Source organism: Pan troglodytes, chromosome 17 (genome assembly GCF_028858775.2).
Source record: "Pan troglodytes isolate AG18354 chromosome 17, NHGRI_mPanTro3-v2.0_pri, whole genome shotgun sequence".
Classification (NCBI taxonomy): domain Eukaryota; kingdom Metazoa; phylum Chordata; class Mammalia; order Primates; family Hominidae; genus Pan; species Pan troglodytes.
Window position 1 is genome coordinate 17,607,959 of NC_072415.2, and position 23,533 is coordinate 17,631,491.

Genomic DNA, 23,533 nt, shown 5'->3' on the forward strand with positions numbered 1-23,533 from the left:
CCATGCCCGGAGCAGCAACATCACCATGCCCAGAGCAGCTCCAACATTGTGCATTTCCATTTAAGCTCCAGGCAGGCCTCCAGCCCCAGGATTCCTACCAGGACCATAATGCTGGCTTCCTAGTGATAGATGCCAGGAATCTCCAAGGTCTCTAAACACTGATCCCCACCCCCAGCTTGTGCACCATTGCACCCTGGAACCAGAGCCCTGCCCCTCAACAGCAGCAGGGAGGCTGCCTCTCAGTAATCATCTGGCTTACCCATCACTGTGGCAGGCCTGTCCCCCTAGGGTGTCCCCATGTCAGGCCATGTCCATGTCTTACCCAGGCTCTGCCTGCTGCATGCCCCATGCATCTTCCTGGTTAGCACCTATAACTAAGAGAGGGCCCAGCCTCCACTTTCAGCTTCAGTCCAAATCCTGGCCCCAGCCACATGCCTTAGCACCTCAACCATCAAAGCAAGGCCTGTCCAGCATCTTAGATACCACCGATGGGCCTGGTAGGGACTTCAACACTGGACTTATTATTTTTTGTTTTAGAGACGGTCTCACTCTGTCACCCTAGCTGGAGTGCAGTGGTGGGATTATAGTTCACTGCAGCCTCAACCTCCTGGGCTGAAGTGATCCTCCTGTCTCGGCCTCCCAAGTAGCTGGGAGTACAGGTGCATGCCACCATGCCCAGCTAATTTCTTTAAAAACATTTTTGTAGAGACAGGGTCTCATTATGTTACCCAAGCTGGTCTTGGACACCTGGCTTCAAGCCATCCTCCCACCTCAGCCCCCCAAAGTGCTGGGATTACAGGCATGAGCCACTGCACTGGGCCCAACATTAAACTTTAAATTTGGGCACCAACATCATGACTTTGGATTCAGGAGACAGTGTTTTGATGACTGGAACAGGCACTCCCCTTCCAGAAAGTGCCTGTGCTGGCCAGCAGCTCTGGTAGGTAATGAGGGTTAAGTGGTCCCAGCACCCACAGGTGCACCACAGAGCAACAGAGAAAGGGCCATGTGACTCTACTGGCCAGAAAACACCAAACGGTGCTATGATCCCCACCTCGGGCCTCAGTGGCAAAGTCCCTTCCAAAATGCAGAGGCCCCTTAGTACCCAGAGTGGCTTAGCTCTGATCCCTGCTCAGCGAACATCCTCGGGGACAGAGGCCTTCTCTTATCAAAGAGGGCAGTGATTTCCTTTCAGAACACGAAGCAAAATAAAAAACAAGTACCCAGGTGAGAAGAGGAAGTCGTGAACGGTGCACCATGAAAGGCCGGGCGCTCTCATGAACACCATCTCCCGCAAACCCATGAGAATCCGCTGGCGGGGAAGGAATCCCCTCGCTACACAGACAAAGAACCTGGGTGCAGACAGGTGAACTGACTGCCCAGGGCACATAACGAATCCATGGTGGCTCCAGAAACCCACCCTGGTCAGCCTGCCCTCAAAGCTCACGGCCTCCTCACACAGCTGTGTGGTCATGACCTTGTGGAAAGCAGATCTTAAAACAATTTTTAAAGGCTGAAAAGAAATGCACACAAAGGAAAATGTGGTTGTGTGAAAATACTGGCAGAATGGATGGCTTCTGCTCTTTTCTTTGTTGCTAAATTTTCTTGTTTTTATTATTTTAAAATGCTTTAAATTAAATAATAAAAGGCTGTTTATGGCCAGGTTCTGTGGCTCACGCCTGTAATCCCAGCACTTTGAAAGGCTGAGGCAGGAGGATTGCTTGAGCCTAAGAGTTCTTTAAAAAAAAAAAAAAATGGTTAAGAGAAGTCCTAGGATGGGTCCCTAATCTGACGGGGCTGGTGTCCTTACTGGAAAAGGAAAAGACCCCTCATGTGTGCCCAGAGAAGAGGCCACATGAGGACCCAGGGACATGGTGGCCATCTCTGAGCCCGGAAGACAGGCCTGACCAGAAGCCAACCCTGACAGCACCTTGATCTTGGATTTAGAGCCTCCAGACCTGACAGAAAATACATTTCTGTCATTTAAGTCACCCGGTCTGTGGTACTTTGTTAGGACAGCCCTAGCAGATTCATATACCTCAGCCTATCCTGACAGAGGACCCTAAAACATCTCACAAGCTTATACAGAAGAATCACAGCCCGGTCTGATTTGGCGGTAGCCTCTTGCGAAGCAGAAGTCATCTACGGCACTCTGTTCCTGCTCTAACATGACAGGTCATGCCTCCTGGCTTCTGGGCACAGCACTCGTGAAACTGCGCTGGAGGGATGCACGAGAGATGCCCGCCAGGCACAGGAGCCCTTGACGGAAGAGGCAAGAGCGCTGGTTCTGCTCCTGCCTCCACCCTGGGCTGCCGGTGGGGTCCTGGGCAAGGCACCCCGCCTCGCAGCCTCAGGTCTTCTCTTTGCACAGTATGAGAGGGGAGCCAGTGATCTTCCAGGGTACTTGGGAGTCCCAAAGCTCCAACTTTACAAATTCTGCCTTCCTCAGCACACAGTCCTCAGTCTCACACACAAAACCCCAAATACAATTCTTTTTGTACAAACATTAAAAGCACACATATCAAAATATATACATGATAGTTTATTTCTACTAGAGAAGGCTTATAGCCTCATAGAAGCATGTATATTTAAGCCACAGCAGCTATGCTATTTCTTGCAGGTATTCAAGAATATGTATTCCCTGAAAAACCACACAAAGTTACTTTTCCCCCTTGGGAGTCACCAGACTACCACCATCATAGCTCAGTCAGTATACAATGCTTTAACATTTCAAGGTGCCAGTTGATTCTTTAAAACACATTCTGCTTCTTCTACAGATTTAACTTTGTGTACAAGCCACTGGATAGGGAAGATATGTTTGATGTTATTAGTAAGTCCAGGTGACATGCACGATGCAGCTGACTTTGCAGGGAGATGGTGAAGAAGCCCTGCACCCACGCCAGGCTTCCACACACAGGAGCCACTGGTATTCCCTGGGCTCGGGCACAGTATGACCCCACACGTGCAGCTGATCAGCGGATGCTTCTACAGAAGAAACTCTACAACATAATCAACTTTGAGGCCTTCCCAGCCACAAGGTCCAGCTCAGCTTTCCAGGATGTGAGCATGTCATGCAAGAATATGCATGTTGGTGTGTGGAGGGTAAGCCCTGTGTGAGGGGAAATTCCAAGCAAGACAGAAAGTATCTTGAGTTTCTACAATGTCCAGATGCCAAAATGGGGTCTCCCTACTGCTGCCATATTTGCTGAAGCAACTTCCCCCTTAGGAATGCTGTTGGTCCAATTCCTCAGCCTGAAACAGAGATTCCACAATTTGCTTCTTTCAGGGCAAGAAGGGTTTACCTATGAATCCAGCGCATGACCTTTATCGCGCTTGATACTACAAAGTGCTTGTGCATATGCCTAAAATTAGACCAGCCGGCCCCCAGTGCACTCCCTTTTCCTGAGCATCTTCTAATGACAGAATTCATGTTCCTGTCCATCAAGAATACAGTCTCTCAGCTACTCCACATAAAAAACAAGCTAAAAAGACAACTTTTTATTTATTTATGTATTTATTTTTACTATTTTACATATCAGGCTGTGACACTCAAACAAGTAGGTAGGCTGTCCTAGTATCAAGTGTGATGTAAAAAGTCTGCAACCGGAATTTTCCTAGTGACCATTAAGACTCTCATTTTCAGCGGGCTCCACAACATCCTCCTCATCCGCCTGTGTCCCCGAGCGCAGGCCACCCCAGATGGGCCAGGCAGCAGTGAAGAGCCCTCTCTACAGCTCCACCGCCTAGGAAGGCTGGGACCTCAGGAGGTCGCGTGACCTCTCACATCTACTTCCTCACTTGTCATTGAGGGGTTTTAGTTCTATGAGATAGCTTTGGTCTCTTTCTGTTCTAAAGAAAAGACGTAACTCACTCTTCTATAATAACAGCTACATTTTAAGCCACCACAGACCTCATCCTTTTGATGACAAAAATGCCTTGCCATGCATTCAGGTCGAGTGATTAAGCCTTGTGGAGAAGGGGCCGTTATCTTGATCAACGCTTCCGCACACCGGCTGGGCCGTCTGTCTGACGTGCCCCCAGCCCTCAGGTGCTGCCAAGAGCAGCCACCTGGACCACCTTCAGCCCTTTCATCGTGGACAGAAACTGCACTTCCCATGCACACTTCTCAGCTTACTTTACAGAGTTAAACTTAAATCACCGGAGGTTAATTAAACCATTTATGCGCAGTGTTCCATTATTGGAACGCTAAGCGTGTGGGAGTTATTTATATCCTACTGCTTAAGGTCATTGCCAAGGTCTGATTTTTCACACGTCTGCAATTCAAAAAATTGCAACCTCCGGCATAAAAGGGTTTAAAAGGAGAACCACTGAGACAAATCTGCCATTCCAACCTCAGAAACAACTGAGTGACTGCTGATCTGGTATTAAAGTGCTCCTCTGGCCCCAGAAGCCTGTGAGCCTGACTCCTATGCGATCCCTAAGGTTGGACAGTGCCAGGAACAAAGTGTTTTCTGGAACCTAAAGCCAGGGGGGAAGGCCGCATTTTTAGAAAGTTTAAAAGTAAAGTTTACATGTAGCTTCAAAGGGGTGATCAGTGGAAGTGACAATGACTAATGAGATAAAACTGCCACCTGAAAATTAACATGCAATGCGGAAACATGGAGAGGGAAAGGGACGTTTATCCAAGATGTCTTACTTAGAGAGACAGTCAGACTTTGTAAAAGAGAAAAGTATTCTAAAGTTATGATTTAATCCAGAAATGCACCAGAGATAACCCTTCTCCTTGTTGCTCTCCTTCTGTGACAGCAATGACAGGCTGGTGTGCACAATATTTCCGATATTTTTGCCCAACTAGACACTGGCCTGGCCAGCTCATTTGTATGGGGTTTGCATAGGTTTGCATAACTTCTACATGAGGAGGTGTTTGCTCCATGCATCTATCCTTAATTCAATAATTTCGGTATCTGTTCAGAGGTGGTAGAGGGGAAACAGAAGCCATAAAATAATCACAGTCAAATACTGCTGATTTAGAGAAAGCACACAAACACACACACTCACACAGAAGATTGGCTACAGGTCGTCTATGTGGCAAAACGTCACAGCAGCAACCTGGAATATTGTCTCCTCTCCTTTTACCCCACCCAGGACTAAATGAATATGTCTAGAAAAGGGTGAGTTTTCCAAAAATTGACCACAGGCCATAGGAAAGACATAAAACCAAATTACACATTTCAATGCTTCAAAGACTGTCAAAAACTGTAATGTAGCCAAGAGCTCAACCAGTGATTTCAAGTTTGTGTTTTCAGCACGCATCCACCTTTTAAGTTAAGATGTCAGCAGTGAAGGTTCACAGCATTCCTGGGACGTGGTGCTCGAGCCCCAGAACCAAAGCTCGCCTGCCTCCAGGGCATTCTCTCCAAGACCTAGCACTGAACTCGCTGAACTCGTGGAATCCGCATGGCCTCCGTCATCGTCTCATTTCCGGGCATCCCCGAGGTTGGAAAACTCCTAGATCTCTCTCCAGTGGCCTTTGTGCCCTGGAATTATTGAGGCAATTCAGTAATGGGATCGCCAATGAAAAACTTGTATCAGGAGTGTTGATCTCCCACAAAGTAGAAGGCCACCTACTGCTGCCTCATTAATTGCAAAATAAATCCTCCATGCAATAACCAGAAAACACTGTGCTGCTAAGTGAAGAAAGCAGAAACCAAGAAAGATCTTTCCACGCCTCATGGTATTCAGTCCCTCCTAGGGCTCCCTTATGCTTCAATTTCTGCACCTAGAGGCATGATTTGTAAAGGTTTTCAACATTTCCATGATATATTCAGGAGTAGAACTGGGCCTGAGAAAGCCCACCCCAATGGCATCCTCTCTCCTTTCTCAAAACGTACTGGAGATGTTTCATTTCATGGGATATTGTAAGGGCTAACCCACAGCCTACGGATGGCAGAATGTCTAAAATGTTTCTAAATGCCAAAAATATTTTATAACTCTAATGTTCCTGACCTGCCATCATCTCAAGCCACATAACCATCTGAATTAGTGGGAGAAAGTGACAGGAACAGAGGGCGGATCACAGGGCCACAAATATGCCCAGGGCACGCCCAGGCATTGTGCCAGCAGCCCACCCACAGACAATCTATGAGCACAGCAAGGTGCACCCAGTGCTGCTGTTTGCCACGTGCCACTGAAGCACCCAAGCCAGTGAATGAGGAGAGTAATCTGGCCTGCAGACATGCTCTACCATTATCTCCATCCACCCCACAGCCAGACAGCCGGCAAGCTCCTAGAGGCCAGGGAACTTCTGAATCCCACAGTGCTTCACTGACCCCAGCCGCGCCTCTGAAGGGCACACAGCAAATGCATGCGGACAGACTACACTAAAAACACCCAACTTCTGTTTGGTAGCCTAGAAGGGAAAATTTTGTTTCACTGGGACATCTTCCAAAATTTCATCAAATTGGCTCAAAAAGTAACCAAGCAGTCAGCCCAACAGATTTCAGGGCCATATTTTCCTGGTAAATGGAAAATGCCCCATGCTGGGACCTCTGCTTGGTATACCCAGTCGATCTTAAGCATAAAAAAGCACAATCTTCAAGAAAAATTGTATGCTCAAGAATGCAAGAGAAAATTACATTGGTCATGAAATGGCACATTTTAATTCCTCAGAAACATTGCTTCGTTAAAATTCAGGAGTTTTTAAAGATCGATCACACTTATACTGATGAGACCCTCATTGTTCCTGAGAGTCTTCAGATCTAGTTGTGGCTTTGGGGTAACTCAGCTGGGATTCAGACGGGCCAGCCTGCAGAGCCTACTGTGGGGGAAGGAAGAGCTGTGCCTGTGAGGAGGTGAGAGGCACTCCAGACACCCAGGGACCTGGCCAGGCCCCTGCAGCTCAAGCTACACATTCTGCAACCACAGCCCGATCATCACAGCCATCTGCGCCTCACCCTCTGCAACTGTACAATTTGATTTGTCCAAGGCTTTTGCCAGCGCCAACATTTTATAGTTTCCTTCAGCAAATACTCAATAACTATGTATTGAATAAATAAGTGAATGAGTGAATGAGCTTCCAAACTAACAATTGCTTTTGCCTTCCAACACCTCTGTTGGTGGCAGAGGGCTTTGTGGCTGATTATGTCATTTGTCATTTTGTTTTCTGGAGCACAACAGATTGAGCCTCAGTTGGAGAGGTGTAAAGACGTCAGCAAACAGACCGGCTGGGGAAGGAGAGGCGGCGTGGATGTGTGTGCCACTCTTCAGACACGCTCCTGAGCAGATACTGTGCTGTGACTCAGAGGCCCAAACTCCATCCAGACTTGGTAAACAGCCTGTTTTAGGTTTATTTAGTTTTGTTATTGATCATAAACTGAGAAAATACTTCAGAGTTTAGTTAGCCCCAGGAAATTAAAATCCCCATGTGTCACAAAAGAAGGGCTGACTGGGCCCCTGGGCAGAGCTGCCTTTCTCTCAGGAAGCCACGGTGCAGAGCAGGGCCTGCGGGTCTGTTCACTAGGGTTGAAAGTGTGGTCCTTATGTAGACTGCACCCTCAGATATTCTTATAGGCCAATGATCTTAGAGGCAAAGTCTGGTATAAATGAACTGTGATTTAAATTAATGGATAAAAGGTGTTTCTGTTCTTCTGGTATAATCTAACTTCTGAGAATGCACCAGCACCTGACTTCTACTTTAGTTTTATATCTCACTAAATCCACAAATCAGGAGTAGCTCACACATCGGAAGGTAAACAACAAAACTCTTTTAAGATACCCTAATTTTTTACATGTGCAAGAAGCAGGTGCCAAAAAATGCCTAAAACAAACGCAGATCTTTTTTTTTTTTTAAAGAATACCTGTCTGAAGAATAAAGAAAGAAAAACAAGCAAATGAAGAAAGCAAATTAGTGGAAACTTTCAATAGCTATCAATTCTTCCAGCCAAGCAAAAAGTGCATAATTTAGGGTTCTATGGTTCAGGATCATTTTACCCAGAATAAGTTAAGATATATTGAGATAGTTGGAGAATGCTTAAGATATAAACAACGATTAATGGACAGGAGGCTGCTACAAACTCTGAAACTGTCTGCAGGCCAAACATTTTAGGTATGTAAAGGGTTAACTGATACTTTTCTATGGAAAACCAGGGACAGGAAGGAATCCCCGGCCCCTCTTCCTCTTCAAGGATCAAGGCACTGAGGACCCTGAGAATTATGGGGAAACAGAATCATCTAGTTTGACAATAACCAGGGGGAAGAATGGGTGCCCCATCAGCAAAGGGGAGGCACCAACTACCCAGGCCCTGCCGGCTCCTCCGGCTGTGCTGAGATGGGAGGACTGAGGTCTCCCCACAGGGTACAGCCCCACACAGTTACTGAGCCCACCACGTCTGCCCACACAGTAAAACTCCACAACAGGGTATGGGAAGGGCAGGAATCTGCTGTCCTGACCGGAACATCCAGAATGTTCCCATGGTTCTCCTAGAGGCTGCTGAACCTCTTCCAGGAGCCCCCAATATCACGAGGAAGGCTGAGATATGGTGGGATCATTCTTCATGTAGGAGGAAGCCTATTCTTGAAGACAAGTCTTCACCTCTAGAAGCTCGAGCACCCAACTTCGCAAGAAGGAATTTACATCTGGCATTCTGCAACCCAGCTGTTCTCTCCACCTCCCATCTCTCCACGGCAGTCCCAATGGCTCAGGACTGGAAACAGCTGGGTCTGTGGCTGAGCATAGAGACAGACGGCCCCATAATTTTAGCAATGACTCATCTCTCTTTTACTTTGCAAAGTATGACAGTGGCCAACTAGCAAACTTCATCACAGTCTTATTTATGCTTTCTTCACTGAAGCTCCCAAAAGATGGAGTCGGTGTTTTTGTTCAACTGTAAATTAAAGACAGATGACACTCCTGAAGATTTCGTGTTAAGTGATTAGTCAAGTAACTGGCCATATAGTACTAAATTCTACTTATACTTACACACTTATGAATCCTTGAACAGTTCAATGTCCTGCAATCTACAAAATGCTTTTACTCCCTTTAACACTGTTAGTCACCACAAATAGTCTAGGCCTCATGTAATCTCTCATTTCCTCAGTTTATACACCTATGCAATGAGACAAATGAGAAAGTGAATATGATGTGATTTAAGTCCCTAGGAACTAAACCATTATGCGTGCTGGAACTGAACAATTTTACTTTTAGAACTCAGAAGACTGACACAAGAGCATATTCAAAACAACTGCTAAACAGCTCTAGTGCTGGGACCCTTACAGCCATGTGGAAAATACCAAGCAGTGGAGCCTTCTGAATTGTTGCAAAGAGGAACAGAGTCCCAGCTCCTTATGAGGCCTGACTGGTGTTTCTAAAAGTCCCCAGATGTCAAAATGCCTGAAGGCTTGGGGCTTGGATGAGGCTGTTTCCACAGTGCCTAAGTTCTCCTGCCAAAGCTCTGTGCTTGTTCATTTCTTTTCTAGGTGGTGTTTTAAGTGCTTCTAAGTAGGACAGTCATATCAGGAGGTCCTCATGCTTTGCAGGTGTCATCACAGTGCAGAAGGTGCGGTCAATTGCCATGGTCTGCAGGACTGCTACCGTGGCCCCGTGACTCACCTTGCAGAGTGACCACGGTCTGTGGGGCTGCTACCGTGGCCCGTGACTCACCTTGCAGAGTGACCACGGTCTGCGAGGCTGCTACCATGGCCCTGTGACTCACCTTGCAGAGTGACCACAGTCTGCAGGGCTGCTACCGTGGCCCATGACTCACCTTGCAGAGTGACCACGGTCTGCGGGGCTGCTACTGTGGCCCCATGACTCACCTTGCAGAGTGACTTCTGCATGGCTTTTCTTTCACAGTCACTATATTGCGCTAACACCTTTACAGATTATTTTTAGATTGTTGAAATAGTATTTTTCAGCAATATTTTAACTTGAAATAGCCAAAGTTGTGTATCTGGTCCTATTAGCAACTAAATTTTTCTTTACTATAAATTGGACACAATTTTAATATAAACAACTCTAATATGGATAGCTAAACTAATCTTTCAGTTTCAATACACGTGTCCTTTAAACAGATAGGGAAGAGACCTTTATCGGTGTAATTTTGGCTAAGCTAATGGAAGGTGGCTAAAAGGATATCATTTTCCTTTATTCACCTGAAGTTGAGGTTGGGACATTTGCCTATTTCATTCTGCATTACATTCAACTCACATTTATCTAGAGGATTATAAAACTGCCAGACATTTTACTGATTAAAACCACCACCCAAATATTACAATTAGGATCACTACAGAAGTAAATCCTCAGTTCGAAATGTGAAAGGAATACAAATTAGTAATTGTTCCCATTCCACCTTCTTCACGGAATAGAGTGATCACTTTGGAGAGGATAATAGTAGCATCTGGTCATTTATCTGACGGCTTCTACGTTTATATGAGATTTTCTAAAAATACCTAAACACCCAAATTACTAAATTAAAACTAGTTATGCAGGTACATTTTGCCTTAATGTCTTTGCCTCTTGTGAGATAAGGTTTTTAACGTTTTTCTCTGTATTGAACCAATGTCAGTATTTTCTAGTCAGTCTTCCATTAATTATTCTAAATTGTAGGAAGCTTATATTAATTACTTGCATTTTCTCTGAAATAAATATTTGATTACCAGGTTTCAACTGGGACTAAATCCAATCCTCATAATAAGTGTTTCTCTCTCCATCCATCCACACTAAGTTCAATGTGAAATCAGAAGAGTGTAGGAATAAGAATTTGGGCACCCCCCGCCCCGCCCCATAACCTGAGGGCAGACAGTGGAGAAGGGTACAGAAGCCCACACCATAGGGTGGCGTCGTCGTAGTCACCAGCCAATTACTTATCCAGAGGATGTCCCCACCCTGCACCCACTCTCCAAAGGGAAGTACCGGGTAGTTTCTCTTTATCAGATACAACTCAAGAGATACAGAAGGCAAACTCATTTCCACCTTACTGTTTAAACTCATGGCCTTCAGTGATCCTCCTACCTGGGCTAAACGTTAAAAAGTGTTAACAACTGTTTTTTGAAAAATCATTAAAAACAAACAAAAACTTGGTAACAGAACAGATCATCCTGATTATACTATAATAAATGTCATTACAGCACCAAGATCAAGACATCTGAGTGTATCTTTCTGTACTTTATGGGACAGTATTTCATAGAAAGATATACTAAGATATTTGCAGACATCTCCTGCTCTCCAGAGGGCTGCTTTCTTATTTCCTCTACGTCCTGGTGGGGATTGTGCTGTTGCGGGTGACACCAAGTCTCTGTGTGTGGTGACTTCTCCCAGCCTGACTGCTTTCTAGCCAATCTCCAGTCATTTCCCCACATTTGCCCTCCAGACGCATCCAGCCACATGGGCTAGTCCAGGCTCTCCACTCGGAGTGAGCGCCACCTCCTAGGCTGCTGTCTCCGCTCAGACCACCTTCTCTTTACCCAAGACTGAAGCCCAAAAGTCACTCTGCAATCCACCTTCTGCCCCACCTGCCCTGCACATTCCAGCTACCAACACAATCGGCGCACGGATCCCTCCACCCCAGGCCTCTTCTTCACAGCTGCTGCTTCAGCTCAGGCCCTGTCCCCCAGGCCAGGGACAGCTCCTCACTGTCCTTCCTGGCTGGCCCTCTCAGCTTCCGTCTCCTTCTCCACTGACTCCCACCCTCGGCCACCAGACTCAGCTTCCTAAACACGCATCTAATGACACTGTCTCCTCTGAAAAGTGCAGTGGTTCCCACATCGTATGGGATAATATGCAGAGCATTCAAAACCTCATGGCGCCAGGAGGTCGAGGCCAGCCCGGGCAACACAGTGAGACCTCATCTCTACAAAACATTTTAAAAGTTAGCTGGGCATGGTGACACACACCTGTATTCCCAACTACTCAGGAGGCTGAGGCAGGAAGATTGCTTGAACCAGTAAGTTGAGGCTGCAGTGAGCTATGATTGTGCCACTGCACTCCAGCCTGGGTGGCAAAGCAAGACCCTGTCTCTAAAAATAAATAAATAACAAAACTCTATAGTCTGGCCCTAACTTTCTTTTCCAACTGTATCTCTAGCTCTCGTCTTCCTGTTCCAAGGACAACATAATACGAGTCAGCTTTAAAATGGAAGGAGATTCTGAGACAGGCTCCAATGTGTGTGAACCCTGAAGACTTTATGCTAAGTGAAATACACTAGACACAAAAGGACAAATACTGCATGATTCCACTTATGAGGTATGTAGAGCAGTCAAAATCATAGAGACAGAAAGTAGAACCATGGGTGTCAGCGGCTGGAGGGAGAGGGAATGCAGAGTTAATGTTTAATGGGTACACAGTTTTGGTTTGGGAAAATGGAGAGAGTTCTGGAAATGGATGGTGGTGATGGTTGCACAACGTGAATGTACTTAATGCCACAGAACCGTACGCTTAAAAATGGTTAAAATATACTGTTTCCATAGCAGCTGAACCATTTTACATTTTTTCCAGCAACACACAAGGGTTCCAACTTCTCCACATTATGTATATCTTACCACAGTTTTTTTTTTTAAAGGGGCAAAAAGTTTGAGAAACAAAGTTAACAGTGTGCTGTGAAAGCTGAGTTGAAGGACTGGCTTGAGTTTCCCCCACCATTCTCTAACAAGGGTGCAGCCTTGACTTCCCTACCACAACCCCCGAGTTTCAAGAAAGACATGGAAAAATGTGGACAGCCCCAGCAAACCAGATCCCAGGACAAAAAGAGGGAAACTGTTAAAGCGTCAGGCTAAGCAGACAGACCCCAGACCCCTTGTGCACAGCGGAACCCTCTCCCAAGCACTGAGCTCACTAAGCTAACCCAGCATCGCCACGAAGCCTCCTGCAGGAAGCACGCCAACTTTAAAATATTATATGAATTTCAAGAAGAAAGCCTACAAAGGAAAAGCCCAGCAGACACCTCCAATGGCCCCCATGTTAAGTTACACAACTGACAACAGAATCCTGTCCCCTGACTGTCCTCGGCAAGCCTGTCCATGTCACCCTCTGCCCACTCATGACACCTCCAATCTGACCATCACTGAAGTGACTGCCCCAAGCCAAATGAACCACACACCTTGTGCTCCACTGCAAGCGCTCTTAACCCTTTCTGGAGGTCAAAACCCTCCTGAGAATCCTATCAAAGCCCTGGCATTCTCCCCAGGAACTGGCAACATTTCAAGGAATTCACAGATGCCCCTGGGCCCCTGGGGCTCACAAACACTGTCCCAGTGCCTGTCTCCTTCACATTTCCCTTCTGTACTGCACTTGAGAGGGACGCTGCAACCTCCCTCCATTTGTAAGAACTATATAACAAATTTCAAGAATCCCTCAGGACTCTCTTTGAAAGGGCAGCCCACGCCCCCAACCAATGTCAGGACGTCAAGGGGAGGTCGTCTCACATCGGCTTGAGAGGCACAGCCCGTCCGACATGCCACATCCCCAAAGGACGCCCCTCCCTGCGACTGCCCTCACAGATGCACTGATGTGACTTATGGGGACTGCTGCGATGCAGTCTGTTAACACTGGCACCAGCTGCCACGGGCGAGTCATCTCAGGAACCTGACCTTGGCAAAGCGTGTTTCACACTCGAGCACAGTTCAGCCGGGTGGCCTCGAGCAGGGGCAGGAAGGCGGAAAACGGACAGGGAGGTGCCGGGGTGCACTGCCCCCCAAACCGCACCAGAGGACTCACCTCACCCACACAGGGAGACCAAACCCTCAAAGCCAAATTTTCAAGCTGCTGCTGAGAATCCCATAAAAAGCAATGCTATTTCTAACCTCCCGCACCACGGAAAAATACACACGCCACCAAGCAACCCAGAATCTGAGGGTTTATTTTTACATCTTTTCCCCACATCCCCCACCCTGGCCTCCCCCACAAAATTTTAGGTGGAAAATTTGCTGGCTTTTTAGCAGTTTGACAATGCTGTGCTAGGCATGAACTGACGGAGCTGCTAGCGCATTTGAGTTTAAAGCAAAGCGTCAAAGTATTTATCCCATATGACTCCACAGGTCTGCTTGATGAGAAACTAATAAACTAATCACAGAAGACAGAATCCAACAAGCAGGCGGAGACGAGGCCCAGGTCTCAGGCCATGGGCAGAAGTGGCAGAGGTGGCAAGTTTCTCTTTCCCACCTCTGAAAGTGGTGTTCCCACCACAGGACTTTCTTCCTGTGGGCTGGCATTCTCTAATCCAAACTATGAACAAGGGCATTCGGCATCCCTGATGCCCTTGCTGCATTTCTGATTTTCTCAATGCCACTCTTAACCCTTGATTTGGTTTGGCTGTGTCGCCACCCAAATCTCAACTTGAATTGTATCTCCCAGAATTCCCACATATCGTGGGAGGGACCCAGGGGAAGGTAATTGAATTATGAGGGCCTTTCCTGTGCCATTCTCGTGATAGTGAATTAGTCTCACGAGATCTGATAGGTTTGTTTCTGCTTTTGCTTCTTCCTCATTCTCTCTTGCTGCCGCCATGTAAGAAGTGCCTTTTGCCCTCAGCCATGATTCTGAGGCCTCCCCAGCCATGTGGAACTGTAAGTCCAATTAAACCTATTTTCTTCCCAGTCTCGGGTATGTCTTTATCAGCAGGGTGAATATGGTCTAACACAGTAAATTGGTATCAGTAGAGTGGAGCATTGCTGAAAAGATACTCGAAAATGTGAAAGCGATTTTGGAACTGGGTAACAGGCAGAAATCAGATCAGTTTGAAGGGCTCAGAAGAAGACAGGAAAATGTGGGAAAGTTTGAAACTTCCTAGAGACTTGTTAAATGGCTTTGCCCAAAATGCTGATAGCAATAAGGACAATAAAATCCAGGCTGAGGTGGTCTCAGACGGAGATGAGGAACTTGTTGGGAACTGGAGCAAAACTGACTCTTGCTATGTTTTAGCAAAGAGACTGGCAACATTTTGCCCCTGCCCTAAAGATTTGTGGAACTTTGAACTTGAAAGAGATGATTTAGGGTATCTGGTGGAAGAAATTTCTAAGCAGCAAAGCATCCAAAGGTGACTTGGGTGCTGTTAAAGGCATTCAGTTTTATAAGGGAAGCAGAGCATAAAAGTTTGGAAAATTTGCAGGCTGACTATGCAATAGAAAAGAAAAACCCATTTTCTGAGGAGAAATTCAAGCTGGCTGCAGAAATGTGCATAAATAGCAAGAAGCCTAATGTTAATCTCCAAGACCATGGGGAAAATGTCTCCAGGCCTTGTCAGAGAACTTCACAGCAGCCCCTCCCATCACAGGCCCAGAGGCACAGAAAGAAAAAGTGGTTTTGTGGGCTGGGCCCAGGGTCCCCGTGCTGTATGCAACCTAGGGACTTGGTGCCCTGTGTCCCAGCCACACCAGAAGTGGCTGAAAGGGGCCAACATACAGTTCAGGCTGTGACTTCAGAGGGTGGAAGCCCCAAGCCTTGGCAGCTTCCACATGGTGTTGAGCCTGCGGGTACACAGAAGTCAAGAATTGAGGTTTGGGAACCTCCGCCTAGATTTCAGAAGATGTATGGAAATGCCTAGATGCCCAGGCAAAAGTTTGCTGCAGGGGCGGGGCCCTCATGGAGAACCTATGCTAGGGAGCCCCCACACAGAGTCCCTACTGGGGCATGGCCTAGTGGAGCTGGGAGAAGAGGGCCACCATCCTCCAGACCACAGAATGGTAGATCCACAGACAGCCTGTACCGTGTGCCTGGAAAAGACACAGACACTCAATGCCAGCATGTGCAAGCAGCCAGGAGGAAGGTTGTACCCTGCAAAGCCACAGGAGTGGAGCTGCCCAAGGCCACAGGAAGCCACCTCTTGCATCAGTGTGACGCGGATGTGAGACCTGGGATCAAAGGAGATCATTTTGAAGCTTTAAAATCTGACTGCCTCGCTGGATTTTGGACTTGCATAGGCGCTGTAGCCCCTTTGTTTTGGCCAATTTCTCCCATTTGTAACAGCTGTATTTACCCAATACCTGTACCCTTATTGTAACTAGGAAGTAACTAGCTTGCTTTTGATTTTACAGGCTCACAGGCAGAAGGGACTTGCCTTACCTAAAATGAGACTTTGGACCGTGGACTTCTGGGTTAATGCTGAAATGAGTTAAGACTTTGGGGGACTATTGGGAAGGCAAGATTGGTTTTGAAATGTGGGGATGTGAGATTTGGAGGGGGCAGGGGCAGGATGATAGAGTTTGGCTGTGTCCCCACAAGTCAACTTGACTTGTATCTCCCAGAATTCCCACGTGTTATGGGAGGGACCCAGGGGAAGGTAGTTGAATCATGGGGGCCAGTCTTTCCCATACTATTCTCATGATAGTGAATAAGTCTCATGAGATATGATGGGTTTATCAAGGGTTTCCGCTTTTGCTTCTCCCTCATTCTCTCTTGCTGCCGCCATGTAAGAAGTGCCTTTCGCCTCCCGTCATGATTCTGAGGCCTCCCCAGCCATGCGAAACTGTTAGGTCCCATTAAACCTCTTCTTCCCAGTCTCGGATATATCTTTATCAGCAGCATGAATCCGGACTAATACAACCCTAAAGTTGATGAATCGGGGACAATGGTGAGATGGAGCTTCAGACTCCAGTCCCCTGATGCTGGGTAGACAGAGGTCCGGGAGGAGACAGGAGGTAAGAGGAGACATGGGAGACACAGAGAGGGGTCCCAAATAAGGCTGAAGAACTCAGAAACTCTTTCAGAAGCCAAGGGAGACCCCTGAATAGAACCCCCAAACCTGGGATCCCTCCCAGGATCCCAGCACTGGCCACCTTGGTGTCACTTCCCTGATAGCAACCTGAAAGGCCAGCAGAGGCTCTGACCCACAGCTTCCCCACTGCCCATGCAGGTGGGAAACCTCGGGGCACCCCCTGCAGGAACCACCTTCAAGGCTGAGTTTCAGTCCTCCTCAAGTTAGAAGCCCCCAGCATTAGATGGTCATTCACATGACAACTCCAATTGTCTTTTGTGGGTATTTTTGGTTTTTGTTTTTGTTTTAAGGGGGGTGGGGGGCGAGATTGGAGACAGGATCTCGCTGTACTGCCCAGGCTAGAGTGCAGTGGCATGATCATAGCTCACTGCAGCCTCAAAATCCCAGGCTCAAGTGATCCTCCCGCCTCAGCCTCCTGAGTAGCTGGGACCACAGGCATGAGCTACCAGGCCCAGGTAATTTTTTTGATTTTTTAGTAGAGCTGAGGTCTCATTATGTTGCCCAGGCTGGTTTCAAATTTCTGTGCTCAAGCGATACTCCTGCCTTAGCCTCTCAAAGTGCTGGGATTCCAATTCTTTTTGTTTGATAACATTTTCATGAGTTAATCTGTTTTATTGCACGGTGCCGAAGATCACTTTATACACACATCTGGTGAAAATAAGCAGGACTCTATTTACCAGTGTAGACAGCAGGGACCTATATTCAAAGGTAATGATTGCTTCTCCCAGTACTATTGGTCCTCTTTGATTTTACCTTAAAAGTTTAAGTTGAGCAAAGATAGAAGTTCAGGTCGGGATGCATTGCCTGGGTCTAAGGTTATTTTTTCATTGTTCCAGTGTGTCTCCCCACAGGGACCACTGGTCTCACACTGGAAGACATCCGCATGGTCCCTGGTCTGCACCGGTGCCTTCAGATCCCTTAAGGACCAAGAAGAAAACCAAAAGAGAGGTGGAGTTTTCTCCAGCTGCACCTTTCCAGTCTGTGCTGACAGCCAGCCAGATCTCAGTCTGAGGTTGCATTGTCTTATGCGGAGGTCAGGGAATGGTGCAGGGAGCCTGAATTAACGATTTCTTTGCCCACACCCCAGTGCCTTTGTGCTTAATCACATCAGCAGCACTCCCCCACACGCTCCAGCAGGATGCCGTGTGAAATTCCTTAGCAAACTTCCGTAGTCCTGAAAGAGGACAGAGAGAGCAGGACCTCTGCTATTTTCCTCCAATCCCCCCAGCACACAGATCACAGCAGAAAGCCAGCATTAGGGTGGAAAATAACAGCCAACATGTTGTTGAGTGACGACTGTGCATGGAATGCTGAATTAGGCATCTTCAAAGTAATTCCATGAGATAAATATTATCCCATTTAAAGATGAGAAAAGCTGAGACTCATAGAGGGTTAGGACTTGCCAAGGTAACAAAGTGAATGAAAGTTACCACGCCAGAACTCAACCCAAGGTCTGTGGCTTCTGAGTTCCCCACACAAACGCCATATGGCAAGGGCATATGTTTTCAGATTCATCGAGGAGGGAAAAACTCAAAAGTGCATTTAATAACAACCTAAACACGGGGACCAGGCTGCATTTTAAAACCAAGTCCAAATAAATCCACTGTACAAGGAGACAGGCACATCCTGCAGTTAATGCAAAGCTCTAGGCCTCCTTGGGCCCTCCCAGGCAAGCAGACAGAAAGCAGAAGAAGGCAATACCACCTGTCCATTTTATCAGCTCTTAGGAATGTCTCACAGTCCAGCTGTGAGCTGCTTAAGGGACAAAATTTTGCAAGTAACAGAGCAAATATAAATTCCAGGACAGTCAGCTGTAAGAACCTATTTCAGAGGTGTGAAAGTTCTTACGACGCCTCGCAATCTAAGTCTGTGCTTGAAAATTGCCCATGACGATGAAGCGCCATGCAGTTCTGCAGAGAGAGTGATTTCTTCTTTAGCTGCTCTGATTATCAGGAGAAGCAACGTAGCTCTGTATTTAATTTAAAATCCACATATACCAGTACAGTCAAGACAAAGTTTTCCATTACCAATTTTGAAAGTTGCTTAAACTAATTGATGAGTGAGGTAACCCCACATAAGGGGGAAAATCAGATACTTATGTCATTTGCAAGAATTATTTTTACTTTTGCTGAAATGTTGTAACTCAAGTTTCAGTCTTCGGGGGCATAGTCCAGTGGTGTTCCACTACCTAGTAAAATTCTACTTGAAGACAGTGCTAGTTTTTGGTGGGTCAATTCAATGGCAACTGTATTTGAGACAATAAAAGAGAAATGAAACTGCACCCACGCTTTTGTCAGCCCTGGTAGAGAGGCGCTGCCGCCGCCCACTTCAAGCTGGCGGTGGGTGTGCCAAACGATGGAAGAAAAACAGCTCCTCCACACCCACCAAGCCAGCGAAGAGCAGGGATTTTCAAACACCGTGCTGTTCTGTCAGGTTAATAAAGGGATCGTGTGAATAACAAGCATTTAGTCAGTCACTGAACATCCACAAGGCGTGCGGTCTGGGTGTTCCCCGTGAGCTCTTTCCACCCCAGCTTCCCGAGAGCCAATCGAATGGGCATGAAATTCACTCAGGAGAGAGGAGAGAAACACACGAGCTCAGCAGTGGAGGAGCTGCCCCCACACAGAACCCAGGCGTGGTTTGCTCTGCCATGCATACTGCTTTGCACCCAACTGTAAAAAGTCCGTTTACATTCCAGGGTCTGTGTGCCTCAGCAAGGAAGCACCGCAAATCCCCCTGGATTCTCCAGGTGCCTCCTCTGCTGCCAACAGCAACCAGAAAGGAAAAGGCTGGGTTATGCTCCAAGAGCTTCAGGGGGGATTCCTCATCAAGTTGTTTCATTTGCCAAAAGTTTTATCGAGCTCCTGACACTGCAGGCACTGTTCTAGACCCTGAAGAAAAAATAAATGGAAGGAAGGAAGACAAGCGGGAGAGAGGGAGGTCCTTGCCCTCATAAGGCTTACATTCTAGAAAGGGATTTCCCATAAGCAATGAGTCCCACCACCAGGCACATTAAAAATATAGGGGAAAAAATGGACCTTATATTTTATAGAATGTCTTACCTTCCTGAAAATTCTCATGTATTTCTTCACTTCATGTTCTTTGACATCAAGTGAAGCCTGACAATGAGACAGAATAAGCATCACTAAAATCACAGATGAACTGAGAAAACATGGCGTCTCGAGCGGAGCAGGGCATCCTGAGGCCAGAGGCTGACGCTGGCATGCCAGGTAGGGGGCTCTGGGCATCTCCCAGCTCTGCCACTGACTGTCCCCCACCAGGGCTGGCTCTGAAAACACACAGGTGTCACCCAAGCTTCTACTGTGAATAGATACCCAAGCCCCAGCCATTAACATCCAGCCCCAAAGAAGAAACACACAAATGAGGCACACCCTTGTCAAAACAAACGCAGCCAGACAGGTCCACCACTGCAGAGCAGCTCCTGCCGCGACAAGCTCTGCTTCCCAGACATCATCACAAAGAACAGTCACAAGTAGTTCCACTTACCTTTTACACTATACAGAAACTGATGGGAGTTCTCGGAAATGGCCCAACAGGAGGTTTGATGTCACGAACGTAGAGCTTGAACCGCTAGAAAGAAAGATGAAGAACTTCTGTGAGCCATGTTTCTTTTTGTGTGTCCCCCTCTCAAGTTTCAAAAACGGTTAAATATTTGAGGGCTGTCACGAGAAGAGGCATAAATATCAAAATGAATACAATAAAAATGCAATAATAGGCATCAAGTAATAAAGGGAAGGAAGAGAGAAGAATTACAGCACAGAATTACCAAACTGGGACAAAATCCCCCTCTGCCTCCACTCAGCCACAGGGGCACTGAGTCCTCATCTGTCAAAGGACACACGTTTGTTCCTGCAGAGACACGGGCCTCCTCTTTGATGAGAGGCCAAATAACAGATAGTATCCCTGTTGGACTGGTCTTCTTAAAATTCATACACACTCTAAAAGCTGTGAAAAGACCATCTTCTTTCACGACAATCCAGTCTCAAGACAACATGGGCCCACCTAAGACGGGCAGGCCCCAGTGATTCCTCTGCTGAAGTACATGTCTGATTTCATGGAAGAGGCAAGCCCTCTAGCAGTGACACTGCTGGGATGGTAACGTTCGTGACTCTGCCTGCAAGGCTGCCTTTACCTGCCCACCATCCTGTTAGGAGAGTGTCCTCCCAGCTGGTGCTTCAGATTTTGTCCATTCCATACAACCTGTCACTGGCATCCCCATCCCAACTGAGTGAGCATGCTCTGTGGGCATCGCACCGTCCCAGGTGGAGCGCCGGGTATCCTCGGGTGACCGCCTCGAGCTCCAAAGCAGTTTCAGGTGAACTCAGCAAAGCTCGGCCTCAGACACCACAAGCGCCTCTCAGCACCCCGCCCTCCAGTGTGCAGGACACACTCTTGTCCAAGGGGGACTAAGCCACCATCTGTCTGGCTTGTGTGCTGCAGTTCATTCTCCAGGAGGCTCGTACCCCAAAGCGTGCTCCTGCCATATGCCACTCCTGAGTGATCAGCCCATGTAAAGACCGCCGGATAAAACACGGCTGCACCTAGCTAGAGGAGCCTGGGAGATTCCTGCGGAGCTCTACCCCAGCCAAACACCTCCTTCCCATCAGTGTTGGGAGCCTACAGACATTCCTTTCTCCTCCTGTTTCCTGCCTGCCGAGAGATGAAAACAACCCACTGCTGATTTTCCAGATCTTAGTTTTTATTCCTCCACTGGGGCTGCTCTCACCAGTCTTCCTAGGACGCAAACGCTCAGATTTCTTGGGAACGGAAGTCCATGAAATAACCAGAAAGGTACTGTGGTGGGCAGAATTCTAAGGTGCCTCCCCAAATTGCTTACACCCTGTACAACTCCCTCCCCTTGAGTGTAGGTAGAAGCTGTGATTGGCTTCTACCCAACCGAATACCACAAAGAATGCTTCTCCCCACACCAGGCGACCTACATAGGATCCCATCTCCGCAACGAGGGAGTGACAGACTCCCTTGCTGGCTTGGAGAAGCGAGCTGCCACCTCATGATGGGGCCTGTGAGGGGCCACTTGGCAAAGCACTACAGGGGCTCCCCAGGACCTGAGAGCAGCCCCTAGCTGACAAGCAGAGGGAACAGGGACATCAGTCCTGCAGTTACAAGTCAATGAATTCTGCCAGCAACATGAATGAGCCTGGAGGTGGATTCTTCCGTACTCAAACCTGCAGATGGGAACACAGCCTGGCCAACACCTTGACTACAGCCTGACCAGAGAACCAACTAAGCCATGCCTGACTTTGGAGCCATGGAAACTGTGAGATAACAAATGAGTACTGTTTTCAGCTCCTAAGTTTATAATAATTTGTTACACAGCAACAGAAAACTGATAAATGTAACTTAGTAATTAGGCCAGGTACAGTGGCTCATGTCTGTAATTCCTGTACTTTGTGAGGCCGAGGCGGGTGGATCAGGATGCCAGGAATTCAAGACCAGCCTGGCCAACACAGTGAAACCCCATCTTTACCAAGAAATACAAAAATTAGCTGAGCGTGGTAGTGCACACCTGTAGTTCCAGCTACTCGGGAGGCTGAGGCATGAGAACCACTTGAACCCAAGAGGCTGAGGTTGCAGTGAGCCAAGATCGACCCACTGCACTCCAGCATGGGCGACAGAGTAAGACCCTATCTCAAAATAAATAAATAAATAAAATAACTTAGTAATTAAATATGGGTTACATAATGAATATAAAGCGTATATGCATATACTAAACGCATACACAACTGTACATTAGAGCAGGCCCTGCCTCATCTACCAAAAGTGGAAATTCATTCTCCTACTCAACTTTGAGCTCCTTGTGGGCATAAACCACATCCCCGTCATCCTGGCAACCCTAACACTTTGCAGAGTATGTGGCACATGGGAGGCCTTTAACATTTTTTTTTTATTCTTAATTTTTGTGTGCACATAGTAGGTATATGTATTTACAGGGTACATGAGATGTTTTGATACAGGCATATAATATGAAATAAGTAAATCATGCAGAATGGGGTGTCCATCCTGTTAAGCATTTATCCTTTGAGTTACAAACAATCAATTACACTCTTCAATTTTAAAATATATAATTAAGTTATTATTGACTACAGTCAGCTTGTTTTGCTATTAACATTTTTTTAAGTGAGCCAAAGTAATAGAACTATGATTTGCCAATGTCTAGTCACAAAAATGCCACAGCAACCGAACTTATTCAAGCCTTCAGAGCAGAGCCCATAGCTCTGAATTTCAAAATAGGTTGAAGATATTTGGCTTCATGTTCTACCCCGAAAGAATGAACGCACAACTTCTCCAGCACTGATTTCATTTTACCAGTGAACCTGAGTCAGTGCTTAAAATGTCACTCAGTAGTTACTACTTTTGTCAAATATCCTTGCCACTTCTCTGGCATCTAGTTATCTACAGTTCAAGGTTAAAAACAAAAAAGCTCCCTAAGAGAATTTCCAAAGTAAGAATTTGTGACTCATTTTTAATTTTCCATTAGTATCAATAAATCTTTCCTTCCCAACTAAAGTGACAAAACCTGTATGGGTCAAAAGACCAGGCTCTAATTCTAAAATAAAATGCCAATCCAATTTCCTGGCAACCTGTTTCAAAATTTCTTCTGGATTTTTTTTTTTTTTTTTGAAACAGGGTCTTGCTATGGTATCCAGACTACAGTGCAGAGGCTGCTCACAGGCACAATCATAGCTCACTGCAGCCTCAAACTCCTGGACTCAAATGATCCTCCTGCCTCAGCCTCCCCAGTAGCTAGGACTACATGTGCACACCACCATGCACAGCTCTTTAAGATACTCCATTTTTAAACCGATGATTTTTAACTATTTTAATCA

The 23,533-nt window shown here is 46.8% G+C and overlaps 1 protein-coding gene across 9 annotated transcripts in view; it reads right to left on the reverse strand.

The window, feature by feature from the left end:
* The window catches only part of LDLRAD4 (low density lipoprotein receptor class A domain containing 4), a 436,354-nt gene that overhangs the window by 355,758 nt on the left and 57,063 nt on the right, over positions 1-23,533 (reverse strand). For 7 of the 9 annotated variants that reach the window (XM_009433595.4, XM_009433598.3, XM_054672299.2 and 4 more), the window contains exon 2: positions 20,172-20,255. The gene's annotated coding sequence lies outside the window, so the exon portion shown is untranslated. Of the gene's footprint in view, positions 1-19,726; positions 19,784-20,171; positions 20,256-23,533 lie in introns of all 9 variants that reach the window. The other 2 variants (XM_054672297.1, XM_063795515.1) reach the window with 1 other exon arrangement.